Here is a 21,333-nt window from a genome sequence, read left to right as displayed (position 1 = left end):
CTGTACTGCGCAGTTACGCCAATGCGAGTTCAAATACCTATAATCCAAAACCAAACGATATGAGCCGTCCGGCTTGTTTACAGTAAAAAGGGGGTTATTCATCGGTGACACACACGTTTCAATTACACCTTGATATTCCAATTGTTCAAGGATAGCTGCGACCGAAGCTTTAGCTTCACGCCGTATGGGATATTGAGGTTGAGGCTGCGGCTGAGACCGTAACGGAATCTCATGGCTTGGAGACAATTTATCCCAGCCACACTGATTGCGGTACACAGCCGGCGCAAGCGCCAGAGCCCACTCTTCTGCAAAATGCAGCGCCTCCACTCTCGATACAGTGTGCGCGAAACTGGGGAGGATTACCTCCTCCCCTCGCGGAGCTGCGAGAACAAAAGGTGGGGGCCAGTCAGCCTCCGAAAGCAAAATGTCATACGTAGACGAGAGATTTTCCCAAAATACCCCTTTTACAGTTCGCTGCATATCACCTTCTATTAACAGGACAATTTCAAAAAGACGTTCAGGGGGAGCAACATGCGTATCAGCAGTTTCAATCACAACATAAGTGTCAGTCGCTGTCACCTTCAACAGTGGACGGAGGGCCTCTCTCACTATGGTAATCTCTGCCGCGCTGTCCAGCAAGGTCAGAGCCCACGTCAGATTCCGAAGCCGCGTTCTCACTATCTGGGGCATAACGATGCGCTGTCAGTGCGGCGACTTTCTTCGTGGCAAACTGTGGTCTCTTGGGCGTAGTGCCTTCCTGCTGCTCTCCACCGTTACGTGGGCGGGGCTGACCACGTCCTTGCTGGCCACCCCGGCCCCTGCCGCCCCCTCCACCACCGGTTGACGGAGCCGATGAGTCCTGAAAGGAACGAGGAGAGCGTTGGTCAGAAGCCTGAAACCTTTCAGGTGATTTAATAATCGCGCGATCGCGCAAATCATAAACTCGATCCGATTGCGCAGGCAACGGAGACGCAGGAGCAGAAACCTGTGTTTGTTGTTGTTGTTGCTTACCCTGATTCTGCTTTTTAGGCCAATTCTGTTTTTTGGACTTAGGTTGACCACTAGTATCCGAAGACTGGCCCTGGGGCTGCTTTTTCTCTTCATCAGGAAAAGCCTTAAGCCCCTTCGCATTGCGGCCAACCGTTTTATAAGCAGCCACAATAATCCTTGCCAACCTACGGGGTCTCTCGGCCTCGGGAACTAACGCCAATGCGTTAGCAACCTGAAAGTTCACTGCATCCCCCTTGACATTCGCAAGGATCAGATCGCAAACTACATCAAAGGTGCCACACAGGCGCATACCCAATTCAACCGCCGACTCCGGTCCGTGTTCATCCTGAACATGTTTAAGGACCGCACCCAGATTGGTCACAGACGGGGTACCATAGCACCTCGAATAGACCGCTGCAAAAGTCTTACCCCAGGTCTCACAGTCAACAAGTTCAGGTGCCAAATCTTTCGGTAAACTCAGTGTAAGAATCCTGTGTTTATCACCAGGACTCGTGTTGGGAAACACAGCTTCTAGCTGGCCGAATTTCTCAGCAAGCCAGAACGGAAAATCATCCTTGTCCTGGGGCTTTTTGCCCATCACGGAATTCACCATGACAGGATTGATTTTCAAACCAGCCTGTTCTGCACGAAGCTGTGCACCCCTAGGGGCTACGTCTTGAACATTACGGCTAGTGTAATGAACAAGCGCTCTAATCACTGCCACTGCGACTTCATGAAGCCTATATTTCGCGCACCCTATTTAGCATATTATATTATATCTAAGAAGGTCTCATTTGGGTTCTAGCAGGGCGGGCCCATACCTCTAAATTTCAGTAGGAGTAGATCACATCAACAGCTACCAGCTCTCTGCATGCGAAGCATCAAGTGTGTTGATTCATTCCCTGTAACTCTATCTTAAACCCGCGTAGAGCCCAATGTTGGCAGCAACATTATTTGTGTTATGTCTAATGTGGTGCGAGGATCAGGCCTTCCGCAACCTTGTGTTAGGTTATTCTTAGAGGGTGCAGTTCTCAGTGTGCAGACAGTTGTACCAAGTGTACCAAGCACAACTGATATCAGAGCAATAACATATTATTCTCAAATAAAACACATCTTTCGTCTAGGTTGAAAGCTACAATAACAATTAGGTGTCGTGTGCAAACTGAAGCCGAAGGAAAAATATGTCGTTTAAACATTTAATAAACTCATGCTAACTTAACACAATATATAGAAACGCAGTAACCATATGACAATGGGTAACGCCTGATTCTAGGTCAGCCTCCAATTCCAATATTTCCGCCTCAAGACTCACCACCTCCTGATTCCTAGCTTTCTTAGTTTTAGCTATTAAAGATAGGGCCTGTCCACGAATAACAGTCTTAAAAGCTTCCCACAGGGACACAGAAGACGAAACAGACCCCTTGTTCTCCAGGAAATAGTGGTCTAGGGACTTTATCAGACTATTACGGGTTTTAGGATTACACAGGTACCAGGGGTTGATAGGGGCGATCCGCCCCGCAGCGTTCACCCCAGTGTCCATGCAGAGCCACAATGGGGAATGATCTGAAATGCCCCGGGCCAGGTGTCTGATCTCCCTAACAGAGGAAGACTGGGCAGCGGGCATAAGGATGTAATCAAGTCTGGAGAGACTCCCATGAGCCCCAGAGTGAAAGGTGTACTGACTCTGTGTCGGATGCATTAACCTCCAGCAGTCTACCAGACCAAAGGTGTCCAAGAACCTACTGAGCCATGACTGGGAATTAGGCAGATCTCTGGGGGGGTGACAATCCATAATGCCAGAAAGCACAGAATTAAAATCCCCACCCATAAGGAGAATGCATTCAGGGAGCTCCAGCATCACACGGCCAACATCTGAGAAGGTAGAGGTCTGGAGACCCGGGGGAACGTACACAGTAAGCAATGAAAGAGTCTTACCCTCCCACCTACCAGTGAGGGCGGCGTAACGCCCTCTGTCGTCGAGGATTACGTCAATCTCTAGAGGGAGAGAAGACCGAACCAGAATACCCACCCCTCTAGAACCAGTGGTGAACCCGGAGTGTGTGACCAGGCGATAACCCCACCTATTCATAGCATGACACATATTTCCCACCAAATGCGTCTCCTGCAAAAGTACCACATCAGGAGACAAGCGACGCAGATACTGCAGTACCACACCCCGTTTTATGCGATCACCCAATCCATTGACATTCCAAGATATTAACCTCAACCCACTACCCCCCATCCCCACAAGTGATGCATGAGTCACCCCACAAAGAGCAGGACACTTGCAGTGTAAAAGAAACCAATACGTCGCCTTGAGAAAGAAAAACACATTCACAAACACACCATCCCACCCCCCAACCAACACCCGTTACAACTCCCCCCTCCCTGCACCCCTGCAGCAGACTAAAAAGCCACCCCAACATGCAGTGTGCCTGTCGCCCTAACATTTCCCACTCTACAAAAAGACCCTGGAGGAGGAAAGAGGCCTGTCCCACCCGCCACCCAGAAGGGAACATCAGTGAAACATAGTATACAAAATAAATAGAACCCAGTTGAGCAATGTCTAGTATTCGGAGATCAGGGGCCGAAAAATCACTTCTGTACAGGCTCACCTCCCTCGGCACCACCAGGGTGCTCAGTCCGGTCGTTCCGGCCAGGCAGGGAATCCAGCCAGTCACTCACATTCTCCGGCCGGTCAAAAAAGAATGTCCGTTCCTCGTACTCCACACGAAGCCTGGTAGGGAAAAGCATTGTGTACTTCAATCCTAAGTCCCGGAGACTACGCTTAACTCCCTGAAAGCCCATCCTTTGTCTCTGGACGAGCTGGGTAAAGTCCGGGTAAAAGTTAACTGTGGAATTCTCAAATTTCACTGGGCCGCTCACTCTCGACGCCTGCAGGATAGCATCATGATCCCTGAAATGAAAAAGTTTGGCGATGATAGGCCTCGGAGGAGCGCCCGGCTTAGGCTTTCCACCCGGAACGCGATGGGCACGCTCCACTGCGAAGAACTTGCTCAGTCCAGAAGGGGCAAGGTGGTTCAGGACAAGATCTTCAACCAGGAGGTCAATCGAGTGAGTCTCGGGATTCTCCGGAACACCTATGACGCGGATGTTATTGCGTCTTGCCCTATTCTCAAAATCCTCAAGCCGATGGGACATCAGGTCATTAGCCGATTTCAAATTGCCAAGTTCGGTCTGAAGGTCCGACACATCGGCCGTGAGGCTAGAAGTCTTCAGATCCAACGACTTCACCTTCTCGTTGGTCTTGGACAGGTCGGCTCTAATCAGGGTGACATCAATGGCAACCGTGTCAATTTTATGAGCGAGAGCCTCATACTGCTGGACGATGGTCTCCTTCATATTGGTGATGGCGCCCATAATGTCCTGCAGGGACAGATCAGTAGGGGCGGTTGGGTCCTCCTTGGCGTCCTCCGGGGTACGGCTCGGGACTCCAGGGGATCCTTTAGATTGAGTGTACCGGTCCATAACGTTGGATTGGACCGGTCCCCCACGAAGGGGCGTCTTAGTCTTCCGTTTCTCGGCTTCGCCCCTGGCTGCCATGCTGGAAGATGCGCCCCGGAGGGGCCCGCGAGACCTAGTGAAAATGGCCGTCTGCGGGGAAGGCACCAACAGTCCACAAAAACTGGCTCGTGCGGCCAAGACAAAGACACGACTTGACCCAATCTGCGTAGATGATAAAGTCTCACTCACACTGAATAGAGGCTGGACAGATCCCCGACCAAGCGGAACCTTCTCGCAATCAGACCATGCCAGGACCCAGAAACAAAACCGATTCCATTATAATATTAGAGTTTGACATCTAGCTAACTTGCAAGTGGGATTGTTTAAAATCCCTATTGGTTTTACCCTCCACAAATTAGCATTTGCATTGTATTTAATCTGGATGCTTTGTGGGACCCTGTAGGGCATGTATGTGTCCTTGTGTTGTGAGATGAGAGCCCCTGCCACCTTCTGCTAGCTATGCAAATTTGATGTGGTTATTTTTTAGACAAATGTGTATGATAATCTTATAGGGTCTAAGCTTTTAATTGTACTAATTGACGTATCTCGTTCACTTAATTGTTATATGGTCTGTGATTGCACTCAATTTAATTTTTTATTCACACCATGTTATGTATGAATGTTATACTTTTAGATAATGTGAACCATTTGGGGTTTGTCTTTGGTTGCGCATTTGAACTTTTCTTGGGTATTCCAACCTAGTAGAGTATCTTTTGTAACTTTTCACTGAAGTTTGTTGTACTGTTTTACAAACCAATGTATTGTATTTTAATTTGTTTTTGGTTTACTTTAATGGCCTATGGCTGAAATAAAGTATTTTACTACTACTGCTGAATAATATGTTGAATATTTAATATCCAAAAATATATACCAGTTCAACCTCCCTTAAAATGCTTTGAAGGCCAGCATCAACAATTTCTCCACTCAGATAACCAATGTGTGGAACCTGTCTTGAACCTACATTTTCAATAGGTTAAACATGAATGTTGACATACCTCAAGTATCACCAGCCCTTTTACCTACTTTGAAAGGCTGATTCCACAGCTGTATTGTGAATTATCAATTTTAAGGCCTTATAATTACCAACATTTGAGTTGAAAGCACAGGATGGGGAGCCGTTTGTTAAAGTCTCCACATTGTCATCTAAAATTATGTATATATGCATTATTTACCCAATGATTTAACAAAGTCTATCCTTTTTCACATTATTTTTCAACAGATTGGGCTGGCCAACAAAGATAAGAGTAGGACCAGGGGCAAGAACAGGGAACCTTGGTTTAGAGGCGGGGTATAACCACTTAAAACCACCAGAGAGGAGGTGGAACCCACCACCAGCAGGGGTAGTGTTCCCACCTGGAGAATGACTAGATTGTTCTCCAAGAGACTCCGGGCAGAGGCTGAACAGTCACCTGTGGGGAATGGAAGTGGATGTGGGCACCACCAGCCAAGTGGACGAAGTTGTTGGCGCTCCTCCTGGCGCTCCTCCTGGCCTTGAGCAAGAACAAATTGTGGTGTCCCTTGAGCAGACCCCAACACCATCAGGGCCTGCCCTCAGCCCGTCCTTAATTCCTGAAGCAACCCATTCTTTCAGAGACTCCACCTGAACCCCATGCATCACCTCCACCTCCTAGTGCCCGACCAAAAGAACTTGAGCCAAGGTACACCACTGCCCCTGACTCCCCATGCTCGTCTTGTGGTGCCCATTCCTTTCCCCCAGAATCTGTGTCAGTGGCTGCTTTCAAGGAGGTCATGATGCCAACTGTAGAAGTTCAGGGAGCACTCTATAGAGACATTTGGGACTCAACTGAAAAGCTCCAGGAGATGGCCTAAGGGTAGCTACACAGTTAATGTGGCGTCATGACCTTCTTGTCTAAAGCAATGATGTCTCATCTACCTCCCTAACCTGGGAAACCTCCGATAATCAAGTCTCCCCAGTTGTCTTTCCTTACTGTTTTCCCTGCTACCCTTCAGTTTCTTTCTGCCCATGGGGTGTATGTTCCTGCTACGGCCATCCAAGGTTATAATTCTTAACAAGCTGCCGGGTACAGCTCTGGCATCCTTCTGGCAGGCTTTGGTGATGCCTGGGGCTAGGATGGATGCCCAGGTGGCATTTTGTTTGCCTGAAGCTTTTTCCCGCTGTGGTGGATGGGATTTATGTTTCCGAAGCCATCCTCTTGCTTGTGGGCTGTTTCTGCCCCATTCAAGATGGCAGATTTAATATCTCAGGTTACAGGATCTTTTCTAGGTCAGGGCAAGCTATTTAAGCCCAGTAATCTGTCTTCTGATTGCATTGCAATGCTCTCAGGTTTAGATTTGGTTTTCTTGCCCTTCCTTTCCTGTAATTACTCTTACTGTGTCCATCGAGCTCTGTTTGCATGCACTAGTCTGGACTGCACTCCCTGAAGGCTTTTTTACTTCTGGTGTTTTTCTTAAGAGAGCACTAGTTCAGCTTGATGTTTTCTATTCATTGGCTGGCACAGTGGCTTCGGCAGAAGTGCACCCCACCATCAAGTTTAGACCATATTGACAGGAGAAGCGCTATACGCCAGCACTTCACAGATTGCCATGCCAGCACTTTAATGGGGATCCAAACAAATTCAAAGAATTCCTGGATTCTCTAATGATCCACTTTGCCTTTGCCACTTTTAGATCTCATTCTACGGTAATTTTGGTGGTCTACAGTAACTGAGTATATTTCACTGTGTACTATTTGTGCTCAATTTAAGTGATCATCTGCCAAACACTATGGTTGACTTCATCCCTTATCTGTAGGCACCTAGGCCATGCCATATCCTTTCAACAAATGTTATTGTTGAACTTCCTCCTTCTGAAGGTAATGCTACCATTATGGTCACCGTGAACACTTTTTCCAAAATGCGACATCTTTCTGCCTTCAAGAAAGTACCTTCTGCCCAAGATACTCCCAGATGTTTTACCAAAGATATTTTTCAACTGCATAAATTACCATCAACTATCATTTCTGACAAAGGCCCAGAATACATAAAAAAGTTTTGGAAAATAAAATGCTCGGCTTTGGGAATTTCTTGTTCCTTATCTTCTAGATTTCATCCCCAGACAAGTTGGTTGACTGAATGCACCTATCAGACTGTGGAGCAATTTTTGATGATGTTTTTTTAATGATACTTGTAGCAACTGGGTAGGTTCATTGCCTTATGCTGAGTTTGCTTCCAACAATAGTGTCCACAGTGTAACTGGAGTCTCACATTTCTTCTGTGTCCAGAGGTCTCATCATAGGATGAGTCCAGAGATTATTTCAACCAACTCTGAGGTACCTGCAGCCTCTGAGTTTTTGCAACATTTAGTAAATAGTAACTATTCCAGTTACATGATGGGAAATAAAGTTTGGCTATTTCCCTGTTTTTTGCCTCTTATAGGGAGGCATCCTAAATTTAGCCCACTTATTCTTGGCCCGTTTTGGTCATAAAGATTGTCACCCAGTGTTTTTTTGTTTGCAGTTGCCTGTCTCCTGGCAAGTACCTCCTGTTTCCCATGTTTCACAAATAACCCCTTTGTTTCTGACGTTTTCCCCTACCATCCCCCCACAGCCAAATACACAAGGATTTCCAGAATTTGCCATTTCTAATATTTGTGAATCTCACTATGTCCATGGTAAGCTTTAGTTCTTGAGTCGTTGAAAGGCCGCTCACTTGAAATCTCCCTTCACCAGTTTGCCAACAAGGAGGTTTTTCAGTTCCCCAGGAGGGGTAACATTGCCACAAGCTCACTTTGGTGGTCGCGCCGCTTGTGGGAGCATTTCTGCATTCGGCGGACTGCCTGCACGCTCAAAGCGAGCGCTTGACCCCGAACTACCTGCCGCCTGACCGGGGGACTGCGAGGCCCAGCAGCCTTCACTGCTGACAGCTGGTGCCTCTTCCCCCGGCGGACACGCCCTCCCGCTGCTGCTATTTACTTTTCGCGACACCCGTACCGCGGGTGCCGCTCACTTGAAATCTCCCTTCACCAGTTTGCCAACAAGGAGGTTTTCCAGTTCCCCAGGATGGGTAACATTGCCACAAGCTCACTTTGGTGGTCGCGCCGCTGGTGGGAGCATTTCCGCATTCGGCGGACTGCCTGCACGCTCCCAGCGAGCGCTTGACCCCGAACTACCTGCCGCCTGACCGGGGGACTGCGAGGCCCAGCAGCCTTCACTGCTGACAGCTGGTGCCTCTTCCCCCGGCGGACACGCCCTCCCGCTGCTGCTATTTACTTTTCGCAACACCCGCTCCGCGGGTGCCGCTCACTTGAAATATCCCTTCACCAGTTTGCCAACAAGGAGGTTTTCCAGTTCCCCAGGAGGGGTAACATTGCCACAAGCTCACTCTGGTGGTTGCGCCGCTGGTGGGAGTATTTCCGCATTCGGCGGACTGCCTGCACGCTCCCAGCGAGCGCTTGACCCCGAACTACCTGCCGCCTGACCGGGGGACTGCGAGGCCCAGCAGCCTTCACTGCTGACAGCTGGTGCCTCTTCCCCCGGCGGGCACGCCCTCCCGCTGCTGCTATTTACTTTTCGCGACACCCGCTCCGTGGGTGCCGCTCACATGAAATCTCCCTTCACCAGTTTGCCAACAAGGAGGTTTTCCAGTTCCCCAGGAGGGGTAACATTGCCACAAGCTCACTTTGGTGGTCGCGCCGCTGGTGGGAGCATTTCCGCATTCGGCGGACTGCCTGCACGCTCCCAGCGAGCGCTTGACCCCGAACTACCTGCCGCCTGACCGGGGGACTGCGAGGCCCAGCAGCCTTCACTGCTGACAGCTGGTGCCTCTTCCCCCGGCGGACACGCCCTCCCGCTGCTGCTATTTACTTTTCGCGACACCCGCTCCGCGGGTGCCGCTCATTTGAAATCTCCCTTCACCAGTTTGCCAACAAGGAGGTTTTCCAGTTCCCCAGGAGGGGTAACATTGCCACAAGCTCACTTTGGTGGTCGCGCCGCTGGTGGGAGCATTTCCGCATTCGGCGGACTGCCTGCACGCTCCCAGCGAGCGCTTGACCCCGAACTACCTGCCGCCTGACCGGGGGGACTGCAAGGCCCAGCAGCCTTCACTGCTGACAGCTGGTGCCTCTTCCCCCGGCGGACACGCCCTCCCTCTGCTGCTATTTACTTTTCGCGACACCCGCTCCGCGGGTGCCGCTCACTTGAAATCTCCCTTCACCAGTTTGCCAACAAGGAGGTTTTCCAGTTCCCCAGGAGGGGTAACATTGCCACAAGCTCACTTTGGTGGTCGCGCCGCTGGTGGGAGCATTTCCGCATTCGGCGGACTGCCTGCACGCTCCCAGTGAGCGCTTGACCCCGAACTACCTGCCGCCTGACCAGGGGACTGCGAGGCCCAGCAGCCTTCACTGCTGACAGCTGGTGCCTCTTAACCCGGCGGGCACGCCCTCCCGCTGCTGCTATTTACTTTTCGCGACACCCGCTCCGCGGGTGCCGCTCACTTGAAATCTCCCTTCACCAGTTTGCCAACAAGGAGGTTTTCCAGTTCCCCAGGAGGGGTAACATTGCCACAAGCTCACTTTGGTGGTCGCGCCGCTGGTGGGAGCATTTCCGCATTCGGCGGACTGCCTGCACGCTCCCAGCGAGCGCTTGACCCCGAACTACCTGCCGCCTGACCGGGGGACTGCGAGGCCCAGCAGCCTTCACTGCTGACAGCTGGTGCCTCTTCCCCCGGCGGACACGCCCTCCCGCTTGAAAGCTCATAAATCAACTGGTCCTCCCCGCGTCGCGGGATGCGCGCGGGACAAAGCGCGGGGCGAAGCCCGGGCCAAGGGCGGGCCCGTTTAAGCCCGTTCAAGACCGGGCAAGACTGGGCTGGGCCACCTTATTTGTTACTGCTCCCTTCTACATCCTTACCGAAGCCACTGTATGTATTCTACACAAGTTGCTCATAGTCTGTAATAAGCACTTCTAATCTGCAATCCTTGTATCGATTTAAATTGTATCATGTCCCCCAGAACCACCAGGAGCATTGTTAAAAAACAAGCCCAAGCTGCTGCTCAAGTTATTGGCCCGATAGACCAATTTATTACCAAAGCCAATGAGGCCATTGAGCAGGGTATTACCCTGTTGGAACGTAGACTTTCACAGGACCTGGCTATCGCCAGACGCTCCTCCATGGGCTTACTGGCTGCAGCAAAAACTCCTCAGCGTCCCCCAGATTTACCCCCACCACTGTTAGAGCATGCGGAGATCCACACTGTTCCATGTACAGTGGATCTGTCCGCATCCCTAGACCTCTCCGAATCACATCTGCTGCAGTCACTGGAAAAATCACCGGCTATTTTTGCAAGCCAAACCAGTGTGGTTGCCACTCCACCCGTAGATAGGGGTTCACGTGAGGGAGCAATCCCCAAAAAGAAGAGGAAAACTAACAAATCTCATCATTCTGTTAACTCTCCTTCCAAAACCGTCCCCATAACCCTTCCCACCTCCCCCTTCCCTACACAGCCCATTGACCTCGTCCTAATGCCCCACCAGCTACCTTCCTCCCCACTTGCACAAGTAACAAACCCTACTACCGATAACATAAATCTCTGACAGCGAAGGTAGTATGGTTAATGATGGTAACCTAACTAGTAACACCTGTAGCAATGACAACTTACTCCTTAGCAAAATTGGTGATTTAATAAGATCCTATCTAAAACTAATAGAAAAGTCACTCCACCAGGTTGAAATCCAACTAACTCAACTGTCCTCAGCTCTGAAGTTAAGCAAAGTTACCAACAAAGATACCAAACCAGCTCAAGGGAGGTCCCTCAATCACAATGCAAAAACATCTAAGACAGGTCCGACTGTATCAAATCCCTCCTCTACGACCTTAAAGGTAACACAGAAACAGCTACAAAAACAGCCACCATTAACAGCAACTAAGGTCCATGTACCGCCTAAACCACTCAATCCCCCACCGACTCCACTCCCCACCCAACCAAAGCCACAGGCTTCAACACAACTAAATGCTCCCTCCGCCCTACCTACCCCGGCCCCCACCCTCCCAAAACCCTCCGTTGGATTTAATACCATCCCGAGAAATAGAAAGAGGAGGGGCCATCCTATCCATCTTCCCCCTGAAGCTTCTCCTTATGTACTAATTGTGACAGGTGTCCCAGAACTCTCTCCCAATCAGGATGAACCGGTCTGGTCACTAAAAAACAAAGTAATCTATTGGCTGTCCAACAATAGACCACTACCATCTTTTTTGGACAACAGAGTCACCACAGTGCGCAGGGTCCCCTGGTTGGGCACTGAGCCCAAAAATATCCAAGGTGATTGCGTTATAGTGAACTTCGCTGACCCGAACACAGTAGAGCATATCTGCTCCTGGGGTGACCACACATCCACCGAAGGGATAGCCACTCACAGATTGTCATATTTCTACCCTCCGGCTCCACGACACAACGTTGGTCCCCCTTGGAGCTGAACAAGAGTGGGGAATTGGGATGGAAGTAGAGACCGGGGCCATTGGTCAAGATACGGATTCAGTAATCCAGTTCCTGGTCCTTTCACAAATTGGAGAGGCCCACCCCTAACCAACAGATATGAATGTCTTGATATTGTCGACTGACCATCAGCTCCCTCCACTAATGCTAAAGGTAGAAACAATATCCAAATTCAAACTACTTATATCTCCAGAGGAACACCGACGGCAGTAGTAGTTCCCACATCCCCCCCTGACTCTCCTGTAGAGCCCTCTACCCTCCCGGTGGAATTATCCCCCGACCCGGCAATCTTTCCGGATCAAGAATGCAAACGTGATTACCCAACCCTCCCTGAAGAGTTACCCAAGAGGCAACCTTCAACTACAAATCCATTCCTCCCTTCTTCTAACTTACAGAAATCAAACATTACCCTACCCCTAACATGGGAACTCCCAGTTATTTACTGGAATGTAGCGGGCCTCCGATCTAAGGTTCACCTCCAGTCATGGATTGATGTGATTAACACGCATAAATTAGTTTGCCTCCAGGAAACCTGGGCTATAGACCCTATTCACATTCAGGGTTATAAAACATTCCACGTCCCCGCCAGTCCGTCCACATATGGAAGACCCAAGGGTGGCTTAGCAATTTATTTTTCTAATAAAATTTCGCCCACGACTATAGAGGTATCTCTTGCGTCCCCAATTGCTCAAATCCTAAAGTTAGCTTTTGATAAAAGTTCCATCTACTACTTTATCAATATGTACAACAACACCTCCCCCGTTGATTGTGTCAAGACATTGACAGAAATCACCCTATACATCCACGAACAGAAGGCAAAATACCCGCGGCTACAATGTTATGTTGTGTGGGGTGGAGATTTTAATGTTTATTTGTGCAGCAATTATAAAAAAGGTATCTGCGGGCTCCAAGACGAATATGATTCCCCTATGACACACTTTATCCACTCTAGCACTGATATCACTTTGAATGAATGCCTTTTTTCTTTAGAACTTGAGTTTGCTAACGAAACAGTGTATCCTCCTGTTGAGTTTAAGCCGACCTTCCACGGCAGAGGCCTTTCCACCACTATCGATTATATCCTGTGCTCACAAACTCTAAAGAACCGCTTGAAACATTTCATAACTGGTTCAGACATTTCAAGTGATCACTATTCTAACAGTATTACCCTTATACTCAACTCAGCTTCACTAGCCCACAGCAAGACTAGTTTGTTAACCCAGAAATCTCTGGCCATGGACAAAATAAATGGCTTCACAGTAAAATGGTCCAAGATAAACCCCAACGATGTTACTAAAAAGATTATTCAAAAAACCCTTCCCTTAATAAACATCTGTTTAGCGGAGACCTCATCTCCTCACATGATCCTTTCTAGTTTTGCTAATATCCTAAAAGCTATCCAGCAGGAGCTCACTCGCCAACACAAGGCCCATGACAAGGACTCCCGGGGGTGGTTTGATGCCCATTGCCGCAAAGCCCTCTCCGCGCTAAAAAGCGCACTTCATAGGCAAGACAGGGACGTGGCTTTAATAGCCACACTAAGAAGGAAGTACAAATTGGCCCAAAAAACCCGAAAACGGGAAATAAAAAATAATCTTTGGGCCCAACTGCACGAGAGTACAAGGAGTAAGGATAGCTCGCTATTCTGGCGAACAGTTAAGTCTCCCTTCTTAGTAGATCCTTCAGCTATCCGTCACCTAGATGTGGCCGTTCCTGCTGAAAAATGGGTGGCGCATTACTCACAGATTTTCGGGGACCCCTCCACCGTAACCTTAATTTCCCGAACTGCAGAGGAAGTTCTTACCATGGATAATATCTATCCTATTGACCTCCACTTCGATCTTGTGGAGGTCACAGCTGCACTGACTTCCTCGAAGGCCGGGAAAGCTCCTGGCCCCGATGGAGTTCCCCTCGATATTTTTGTGAGTAACTTAGACTTATGGTCCCCAATTGTCACGCAAGTTATGTTCGCAGCTTCCCAGGCCGGCCTAGTTGAATCTTGGTCTTCATCAGTGCTTTTACCCATTTTCAAAAAGGGTGAACGCGATAACCCGGCCTGCTACAGACCCATTTCCCTCTTGGATTCACTGGGTAAGGTTGCCGGGAGATTAATTCTGGAGCGTCTCCAGGATTGGGCCAAAGAGAAGAAGATCTTAACCGACCTCCAGTTTGGGTTCCAAGAGGGATTGAGTACTGTAGAACAGGCCCTTAATTTGACACTGTTAATGGGCAAATATGCTAGGGCTAAATGTGGAAATCTCTACTTAGTGTATGTTGACCTAAGTTCCGCATTCGATTGCGTAATACACTCCAAGCTGTGGGAGGACCTGAGCAACCTGGGGGTAGATCCTCCACTTCTTAAATTCCTCCGAGAACTCTACACTGATGCCAAAGCATGTGTGAGGTATGGCATTAACGGGGAGCTATCGGACTCGTTCAGCATAGCAAAAGGCGTCAGACAGGGGTGCGTCCTCGCTCCGTTTTTATTTAATATTTATACAAACGGCCTGGAGCAAGCGATGCTGGAAGGCAACCAGGATCTCCCCTGCATAAACGCCCGGCCCATCCCAGCTCTATTATACGCTGACGATTCCGTCATACTGACGAGAACCCTAAATCAGCTTCAACTCCAACTGGACAAGTACTGCCAATTCATGCTCTCCCTTGGTTTAAAAGTAAACAAGACCAAGACTTTTGTGATGCACATAGGCAAGAAAGTCCAGAAACGGAAACCTTTTTTTATAGAAAAGGTCAGACTGGAAAATGCTAGGGAATACCCTTACTTAGGCATCCTTATTGATGATCATATAACCTGGAAACCTGCCATCACTAGTAAAAAAATGCAATTCCAGCGTACAACTGCGGCGCTGACTTCTTTCTCCAGGAAGTTGGGCAAGCCCGCTCCCGATGAGTTGCTCAAAATCTATCAAGCCAAATGTCTGAGTGTGGCAACTTATGGAGCGGGCGTATGGGGCTATGCTCCTGCCGGAGAGCTCCAAACAACCGAAAATGACTTCCTGAAATATGTATTAGCCCTCCCTCGAAGCGCTCCAAATTACGGCAGTCACATTGAGCTCGGTTTGGACTATCTAACTGACACCATTAGATACCAACCGATCCTCCTTTGGCACCATATATGGACCAAAGAGCAATGCCATCTCACTCGGTCATTAATAACCGATTGCCTATCCCTGACTCACTGGAAAAAGATCCCATGGCTACTTTATGTGTTTAATTTTCTGAATGACTTGAACTGTTTAGCATTTTTCACTGACCCTCCCTCACTTGTGGACATATCCAGAAAGACTCTGAAGAACCTATGTGTTAACCACCTAAGAGATCTTCGCATGTGTTCAGAAATTGGTAAACATTCAAACAGTCATTTAATGACGATTCAATCCACACCTGGCATCCAACCATATCTGTCCTTTTATTTGTCAAACTACGATAGATATGTTTTAACTAGATTTCGTTTTGATTCTTTTTATCGTCTTGTCTCGTTCCCCGGGGTTTCAGACTGGTCACGTGAACTAATTAGATGCCCCTGTGACGGTAAAACACCTCAGTCTACCTTGCATGTAATTCTATTTTGTAGCTTCTATGAGACCCCGCGTAAACATTGGTTGGTACCACTTCTCCGCCAAATGGGATTGAGAAGATGCAGACCTGCTCTCTTGGCACTACAGTTCTTAGACACACAATTTGCTGCTAAGTGTATAGCTTGTTTTTTAAAAGCATGCCTGAAAACCCGTTTACAATTGGCTGATCCTGCTTTGTAACTTTTATATACATAATTTACATTCAATTGATAACCCGTGTTACATTGCATAGGTGACACTCTTTTTAAAGACTAAACTTATTGTTTTGTTCATGTTACAGTTAACAGTTAGACTAAACTTATTGTTTGTTTATGTTACAGTTAATATTGCTCATGTGATAACTTTTTTACGATTTCGATGCAACTGTTTTTTATTATGCACTTTTTATGATTGTATAAATCAATCGAAATAAAGTTTCTTTGACTTTGAGTCGTTGAAAGGTTTATCCTATTAGTGAACAGTCCTGGGAATCAGCATCTGTAGTTCATGCCCCAAGGTTGGTCAAAATAATTTTTCTCCTACATCCTAACAAATCAGGTGCCCCAGGGAAGGAGGCATACTGTTAGAATTACCTGCAAACGCTCCCCATGGGCTTTCTTACTGAGCTCCCAAGTACGGACACACTGACGCTGCACTCTGCTCATGCCGGCGTCGGTTATTGTCCGCTCCGGCATCCCTCTGGCAGGTGTGGGGGCCTGGAGCTAGAATTGATGCCCATGGGGCATTTTACTCAACTGAAGCGTCTCCCCCGCTGTGGTGGATGGGATTTAAGTTTCCCAATACATCATGGCCACCATTCTTTAAGCTTGTGGGCTGTTTCGGCCCAATCCAAGATGGTTTCTTTAATATCCAGGTCACAGGATCTTTTCCAGGTCAGGGCTACTATTTAATCCTAGTTATCTGTCTCCTGTTTGTGTTGCAATGCTCCCAGGTTTAAGCTTGTTTTTATTGCCCTTCTTTTTCCGTAATTACTCTTCCTGTGTCCCTTGAACTCTTTTTATGTACGCTATTGTCACCTACACTCTCTGGATGTGTTTTCTGCCATTGCATTTTATCCTCCTGGAGTTTTTCTGCAGAGGGAACTACTTCAGCTTAGTGTTTCCTATTTACTGGCTGGCACAGTGGCTTCGGCATAAGATCACCCCACCTTCAAGTTTATAACATATCGACAGGAGTAGCACTCTAGATGACCCACACCTTAGAGCCAATTTACATCTGCTACAGAGGAGGAATTCAACATCATCATGAAATCCGAGAGTAAAGATGGCCAGTAACATTTGCTCCCAAGCAAGGAACAGGAGTTAGACACATTTTCTGGCTTGGGTGTCTGACTTTATCTTATTTGTTGGCAGTAGCTCTTGTTTTATGGACTGTGGACTTTTTTGTTTGCGCTTTATATATAGATTAGTTCCCTTGCTGCTTCCTGACGTCTTTTTATTATTTGCCCTAACCCCTCCAAGTAAGCATTTCCTCTCTGAGTTAAGACAACATTTTCCTTCCTTTTGGCCCCTTCTCAATGACAATTTTTCTTTACTCCATGGTATATGTTTTTGTGTAAAACTTGTTTTGAATATATATTTTGAACTCAAACAAACGTCTTCTTTGGATTTGCAAATCATACTGTATGCTGCAGGGTATGCACGGAAAGGAAATGTTTGGTTATTTAGAGGATGCTTTCCATATTAAAAGCCTATCTTTTTATGTCTTACACTTTGAAAATTAAGTGAGAATATAGCATGCATTCAACTATCCTGTGTGATAAATGCAACAAAAATCATTCAACATTAGTTTGTGGCATCTAAAAAGTGCACATATTTTTATCAAGCAAAAATGGTGACATTGAATGTTTTTTTAGATATTGAGTGAACTCAGGTTTTCTCCCACACCTCTGCCTACACAATGTTGGTGGTGAGAGTCTTTAAGACTGTGCTCCTATTCTGGGTGGTTTTGCCTGTGGTGCAAATGATGGTAGGTGGTGCAGGTGTCTGTATATAATCTCCTCCATGTGTTAACCATAAAGATTGACATTGCATTTGTTTGCTAATTCTCATGTACCGCCTTCAGAATCCTCTGGACTGTGCTGATGCCAAACAGGGGTCCACCTCTCGACTGCCCAAAGTCCGGAATAGGAATACACACGGACTAGTGGGATAGTCAAGCGAGGGAAGGAAAGGGTAGGAACAGCAAGGAGGGAGACCTACGGATGACATAGAATAAACATCATCAATACCCAATGCTGTGCAACACAAGGAAAAAACAGGTAAACACTCTGTGAGGTATCTCTAGTAAATAACAAGAATCCTCTACCTGTAAAGAAAATAAAGAGAGGCTTCTACCAGAAGAGAGGAGAGGGTATTTTGCCAGCTTCCAAAATGAAACACTGCATAAGATAGGAAAAAAGAAAGAACATCCATCAATAGTCCCCAAACCCCACAATGTTTTCTGGGACAGGATTATTAGGTATTACACTACCTACCCTGAGCATGTGTGGAATACTTCCAAAAGCAAGACAGGAACTCCCTAATACCCTTCTGTTTTCTCTCTCCTAGGAAAATGATATATACAACAAAACTAGGCATGAATACCATCAAGGCAGATGTGCACATCGCTAATGGCATGTAAAAACAGAAAAGTGCTCCACTGATGGAGTTCCTTAATAGCTTGGACTCCCAAAAGTGAGCCTTGGAGAGCCTGGGCGAGTCTAGCAAGGTTCTGGGATCCGCTGAACTGTTGAATCACTCCACAGTATTAACACGCACTCCAAGGAGAAACAAAAAGAAAAGACTTCATTCCCTGCATGAAAAGCCAGGGGACCCTGGTCTCTCCAACAGAGAATGACCCACAGTGCAGTAATGTCAACCACACGAGAGCCACATTGCAAGGAATCGCCAATAATGGGATCCCACCAACAAGGCAGCAAGCAAAGCAGCAAGGCGCTGGCCCTCCAAGGACCAGCTTATCCAATGAACTAATGAGTCACAAAAGTGCCCGGTGATCCCTCTGCTTTAACAGCCAAAAACACGGTGTTAATCAACAGAGGAATCGGGGGGGGCAATGAGGCGTTGAGAACTCCGATTCTCCAGCGTGCAAGGAAACAAAACTATGAGCAGGAAACATAAAACAAGGTGCGAGGGCACCCTTACAGCCTTTGAACTGGAACGAGATGCTTCGGCAATCCAGGGAAAATCCAGAATAATCGGCAGCGAGTGTCTGCCGTGCCTATATCCGGCCAAAAACAGCGTCAGAGTCCCATAGAACGTGCTCACGCTAGGGATGATGGGAGGTGTAGTTTTTTCTCATGACGGGACTTCCTGTACCGTGCAGTGTAAACAGGCAGTCAGCGCGTTACCGGTTTACCGAGCCTGACACTAATTGTCTCTATCATCTTCATGACTCAGGCAGGATGTCTTCCTTAAATGTTCTTAAATGGTCTTAGTGTATCTTTGCAATGTCTAGCTAACATTTTGCAACAGGTCCATCTGTCAATCATCCAAGGAAGTCGATTAGATGAGTCTGCAATCTCACTCACAGTAGACCCTATCTCAAGAATATCATGCCGCACATCACTCTGTTGATGGTACAACGATCCTCCCATTAGTCCATGCCAACCCCCACCCCCAGATCCCCACATGCACAGCAGTCTCACATGGCCAGCAAGTTGGCCCACTGAGAGGGTTTTTAGGAGGACATAGCATCCATTGCTGCTTGGTTAATGGCAGGGGACAAGCAAGCCTCAGAAGGAATTTAGAAGGAACACTGGTGCCCGGCCATGAATTGGCCTTCTTTAAGGTTTTATGTACGTGGAAAAAAATGCCCTCCTCTTTCTTCAGGTCCTCCTCATCTTGGACCAGCTCTTGCTCCTCTTTCTTCTCCTCTTCTTGGTAAGCAGTGCAGGCTGTATATATTGTGGCTTGGAGAAGGATTGGATCCCCCCTTGGATTGCCTGCCGTCCTCCGCTTGTAGATAGTTCAGCATCAGCGCTCAAAATCCCCAGTACTAGGAATAAGAAGATTCCAAAATATGAAGGCCATCACATCCAGTTTTGTGTCAAATTTTCAACACAGTACTTTAATATTCATTTCTGCAAATAAACCATAAAGTTAGTACCATGTGAGACCAGGACAACATATGCTATTAATCCATGGATAAGCTTTTATATATATAAAGCAATGTAAACTCAAAGCTCCAGCCACAGAGATGACAATTTTAGAGATCCCAGTGAAGTCAGCTGTGAATCTGGGTCTTTGTAGATGGTGTTTCTAAAGTATATATAGGTAAGATTAAGGTTTAATGGATATTGTCAATTTGTATAAGTCATCATGACCTAGTACTAATGCAGATACAGAGCCATACGAGAGCTTATACACCACCATGAATTAAATCTGTAAACATTTAATATACTAACAAAAAAGAGTTGGTGAAAGTATAAATGAGGAAATGTAGAAGTTAAGATCAAAGGTTTGCAGACTTACTCGAGCGATGCAAGGTAGAGAGCTTAATTGCTTCTGCCAGGTTGCCCCCTGATGTTTGAGTTAAGCATGTTTTGAAGGTTGACAGGAGGGGCTGTTGAATGACAGAAGCTGACAAGAGAGCGAGACATACACAGGGGAGTAAGTCATTGTAAATTGAAGAACATGCTAGGTACATGTTTTCACTACTCATTTTTGAGAGGCACACAAGTGGATTTTGTGATAGTTAAAATATGGCCTAAAGTACCATACTGCTACCCTTACACTAGTAAAGTTCAGGGCAAATTTGGATGTCATTAAAAATATGTCAAAGAATATTCTGACATATTCAGCATGCCACAACACGGATGCATGAGAAAAGACGTACAGCTAACCTAGGTGCATGAGATTGTGTGTAGTATTCATCTGCTGTGTGGCCACAGTCCCAGAGTTGAGCACTGCTAGAAGCAGAAGTTTAAATTGTGGCATGTGGTGGAAGAGACAACAGTACAACGCCTTAAAAGTTATAATAAAGCATTACTATATATTAGTGTATAGTGTGTTCTTAAAAGACATGGCAAAACACTGATTGACATTTCCATTTGGATACAGAAATCTAGTGAGAACATCCTCTATACTGTGCAATTCAACTTGTTAACATAGGGATATACCTGTCTGTGTAGGTGTTTGGCATTGTAAGACCTGGCCTGTGTGGTTCCCTGCTGTAGTGCCACTGATTTCTGTCCCAGTTGAAGCAATTATTCTGGCTGGATAAAAAGTAGTATAATAAACATTAACACATGATGAAAGTTTATGGGCTAGTGTTACAGGGCATTTAGAAGGATTTTATATGTGATGTGGGATTAACAATGCAGGTATAAGTGAAGGACAGATATATAAGAGTTCTTGGAGATTTGTGTTGATAAAATAGTCATAGCTGCCAAGTTTTCTAGGTTCATGCATGACTGGCTAGGCCAGTATGAGTTTTTAACTTACTATTCTTGGGCTTTTTGTCTTTCTTAACTCAGTAGAACCCACTACAGGACCCATAATTCTAAGAACATAATAAGAACTGCCTTTGCTTGTCACACATGGACCTGAGAACTAACCAGCTACGCAGATTAGAGGAGGGGTTACGGGTGTTTATGAACTTATCTGGCACCCCATTAGTATTGTCCTGAAGTGGCAGGCCATCTAGCCAATGGGTGTGCACGGTGGGAAGGATATCCCTTTTGAGGGATGTGAGATGCAGACAGGCTCCAGTTGGTCCTCCAGGAAGAACTTTTGCCAGCTGAATCCTGGAGAACTTATCCTTCACCCGC

This window comes from Lissotriton vulgaris, chromosome 7, assembly GCF_964263255.1.
Source record: "Lissotriton vulgaris chromosome 7, aLisVul1.2, whole genome shotgun sequence".
In the NCBI taxonomy this organism is placed as follows: domain Eukaryota; kingdom Metazoa; phylum Chordata; class Amphibia; order Caudata; family Salamandridae; genus Lissotriton; species Lissotriton vulgaris.
This window is presented reverse-complemented; position numbering follows the sequence as displayed.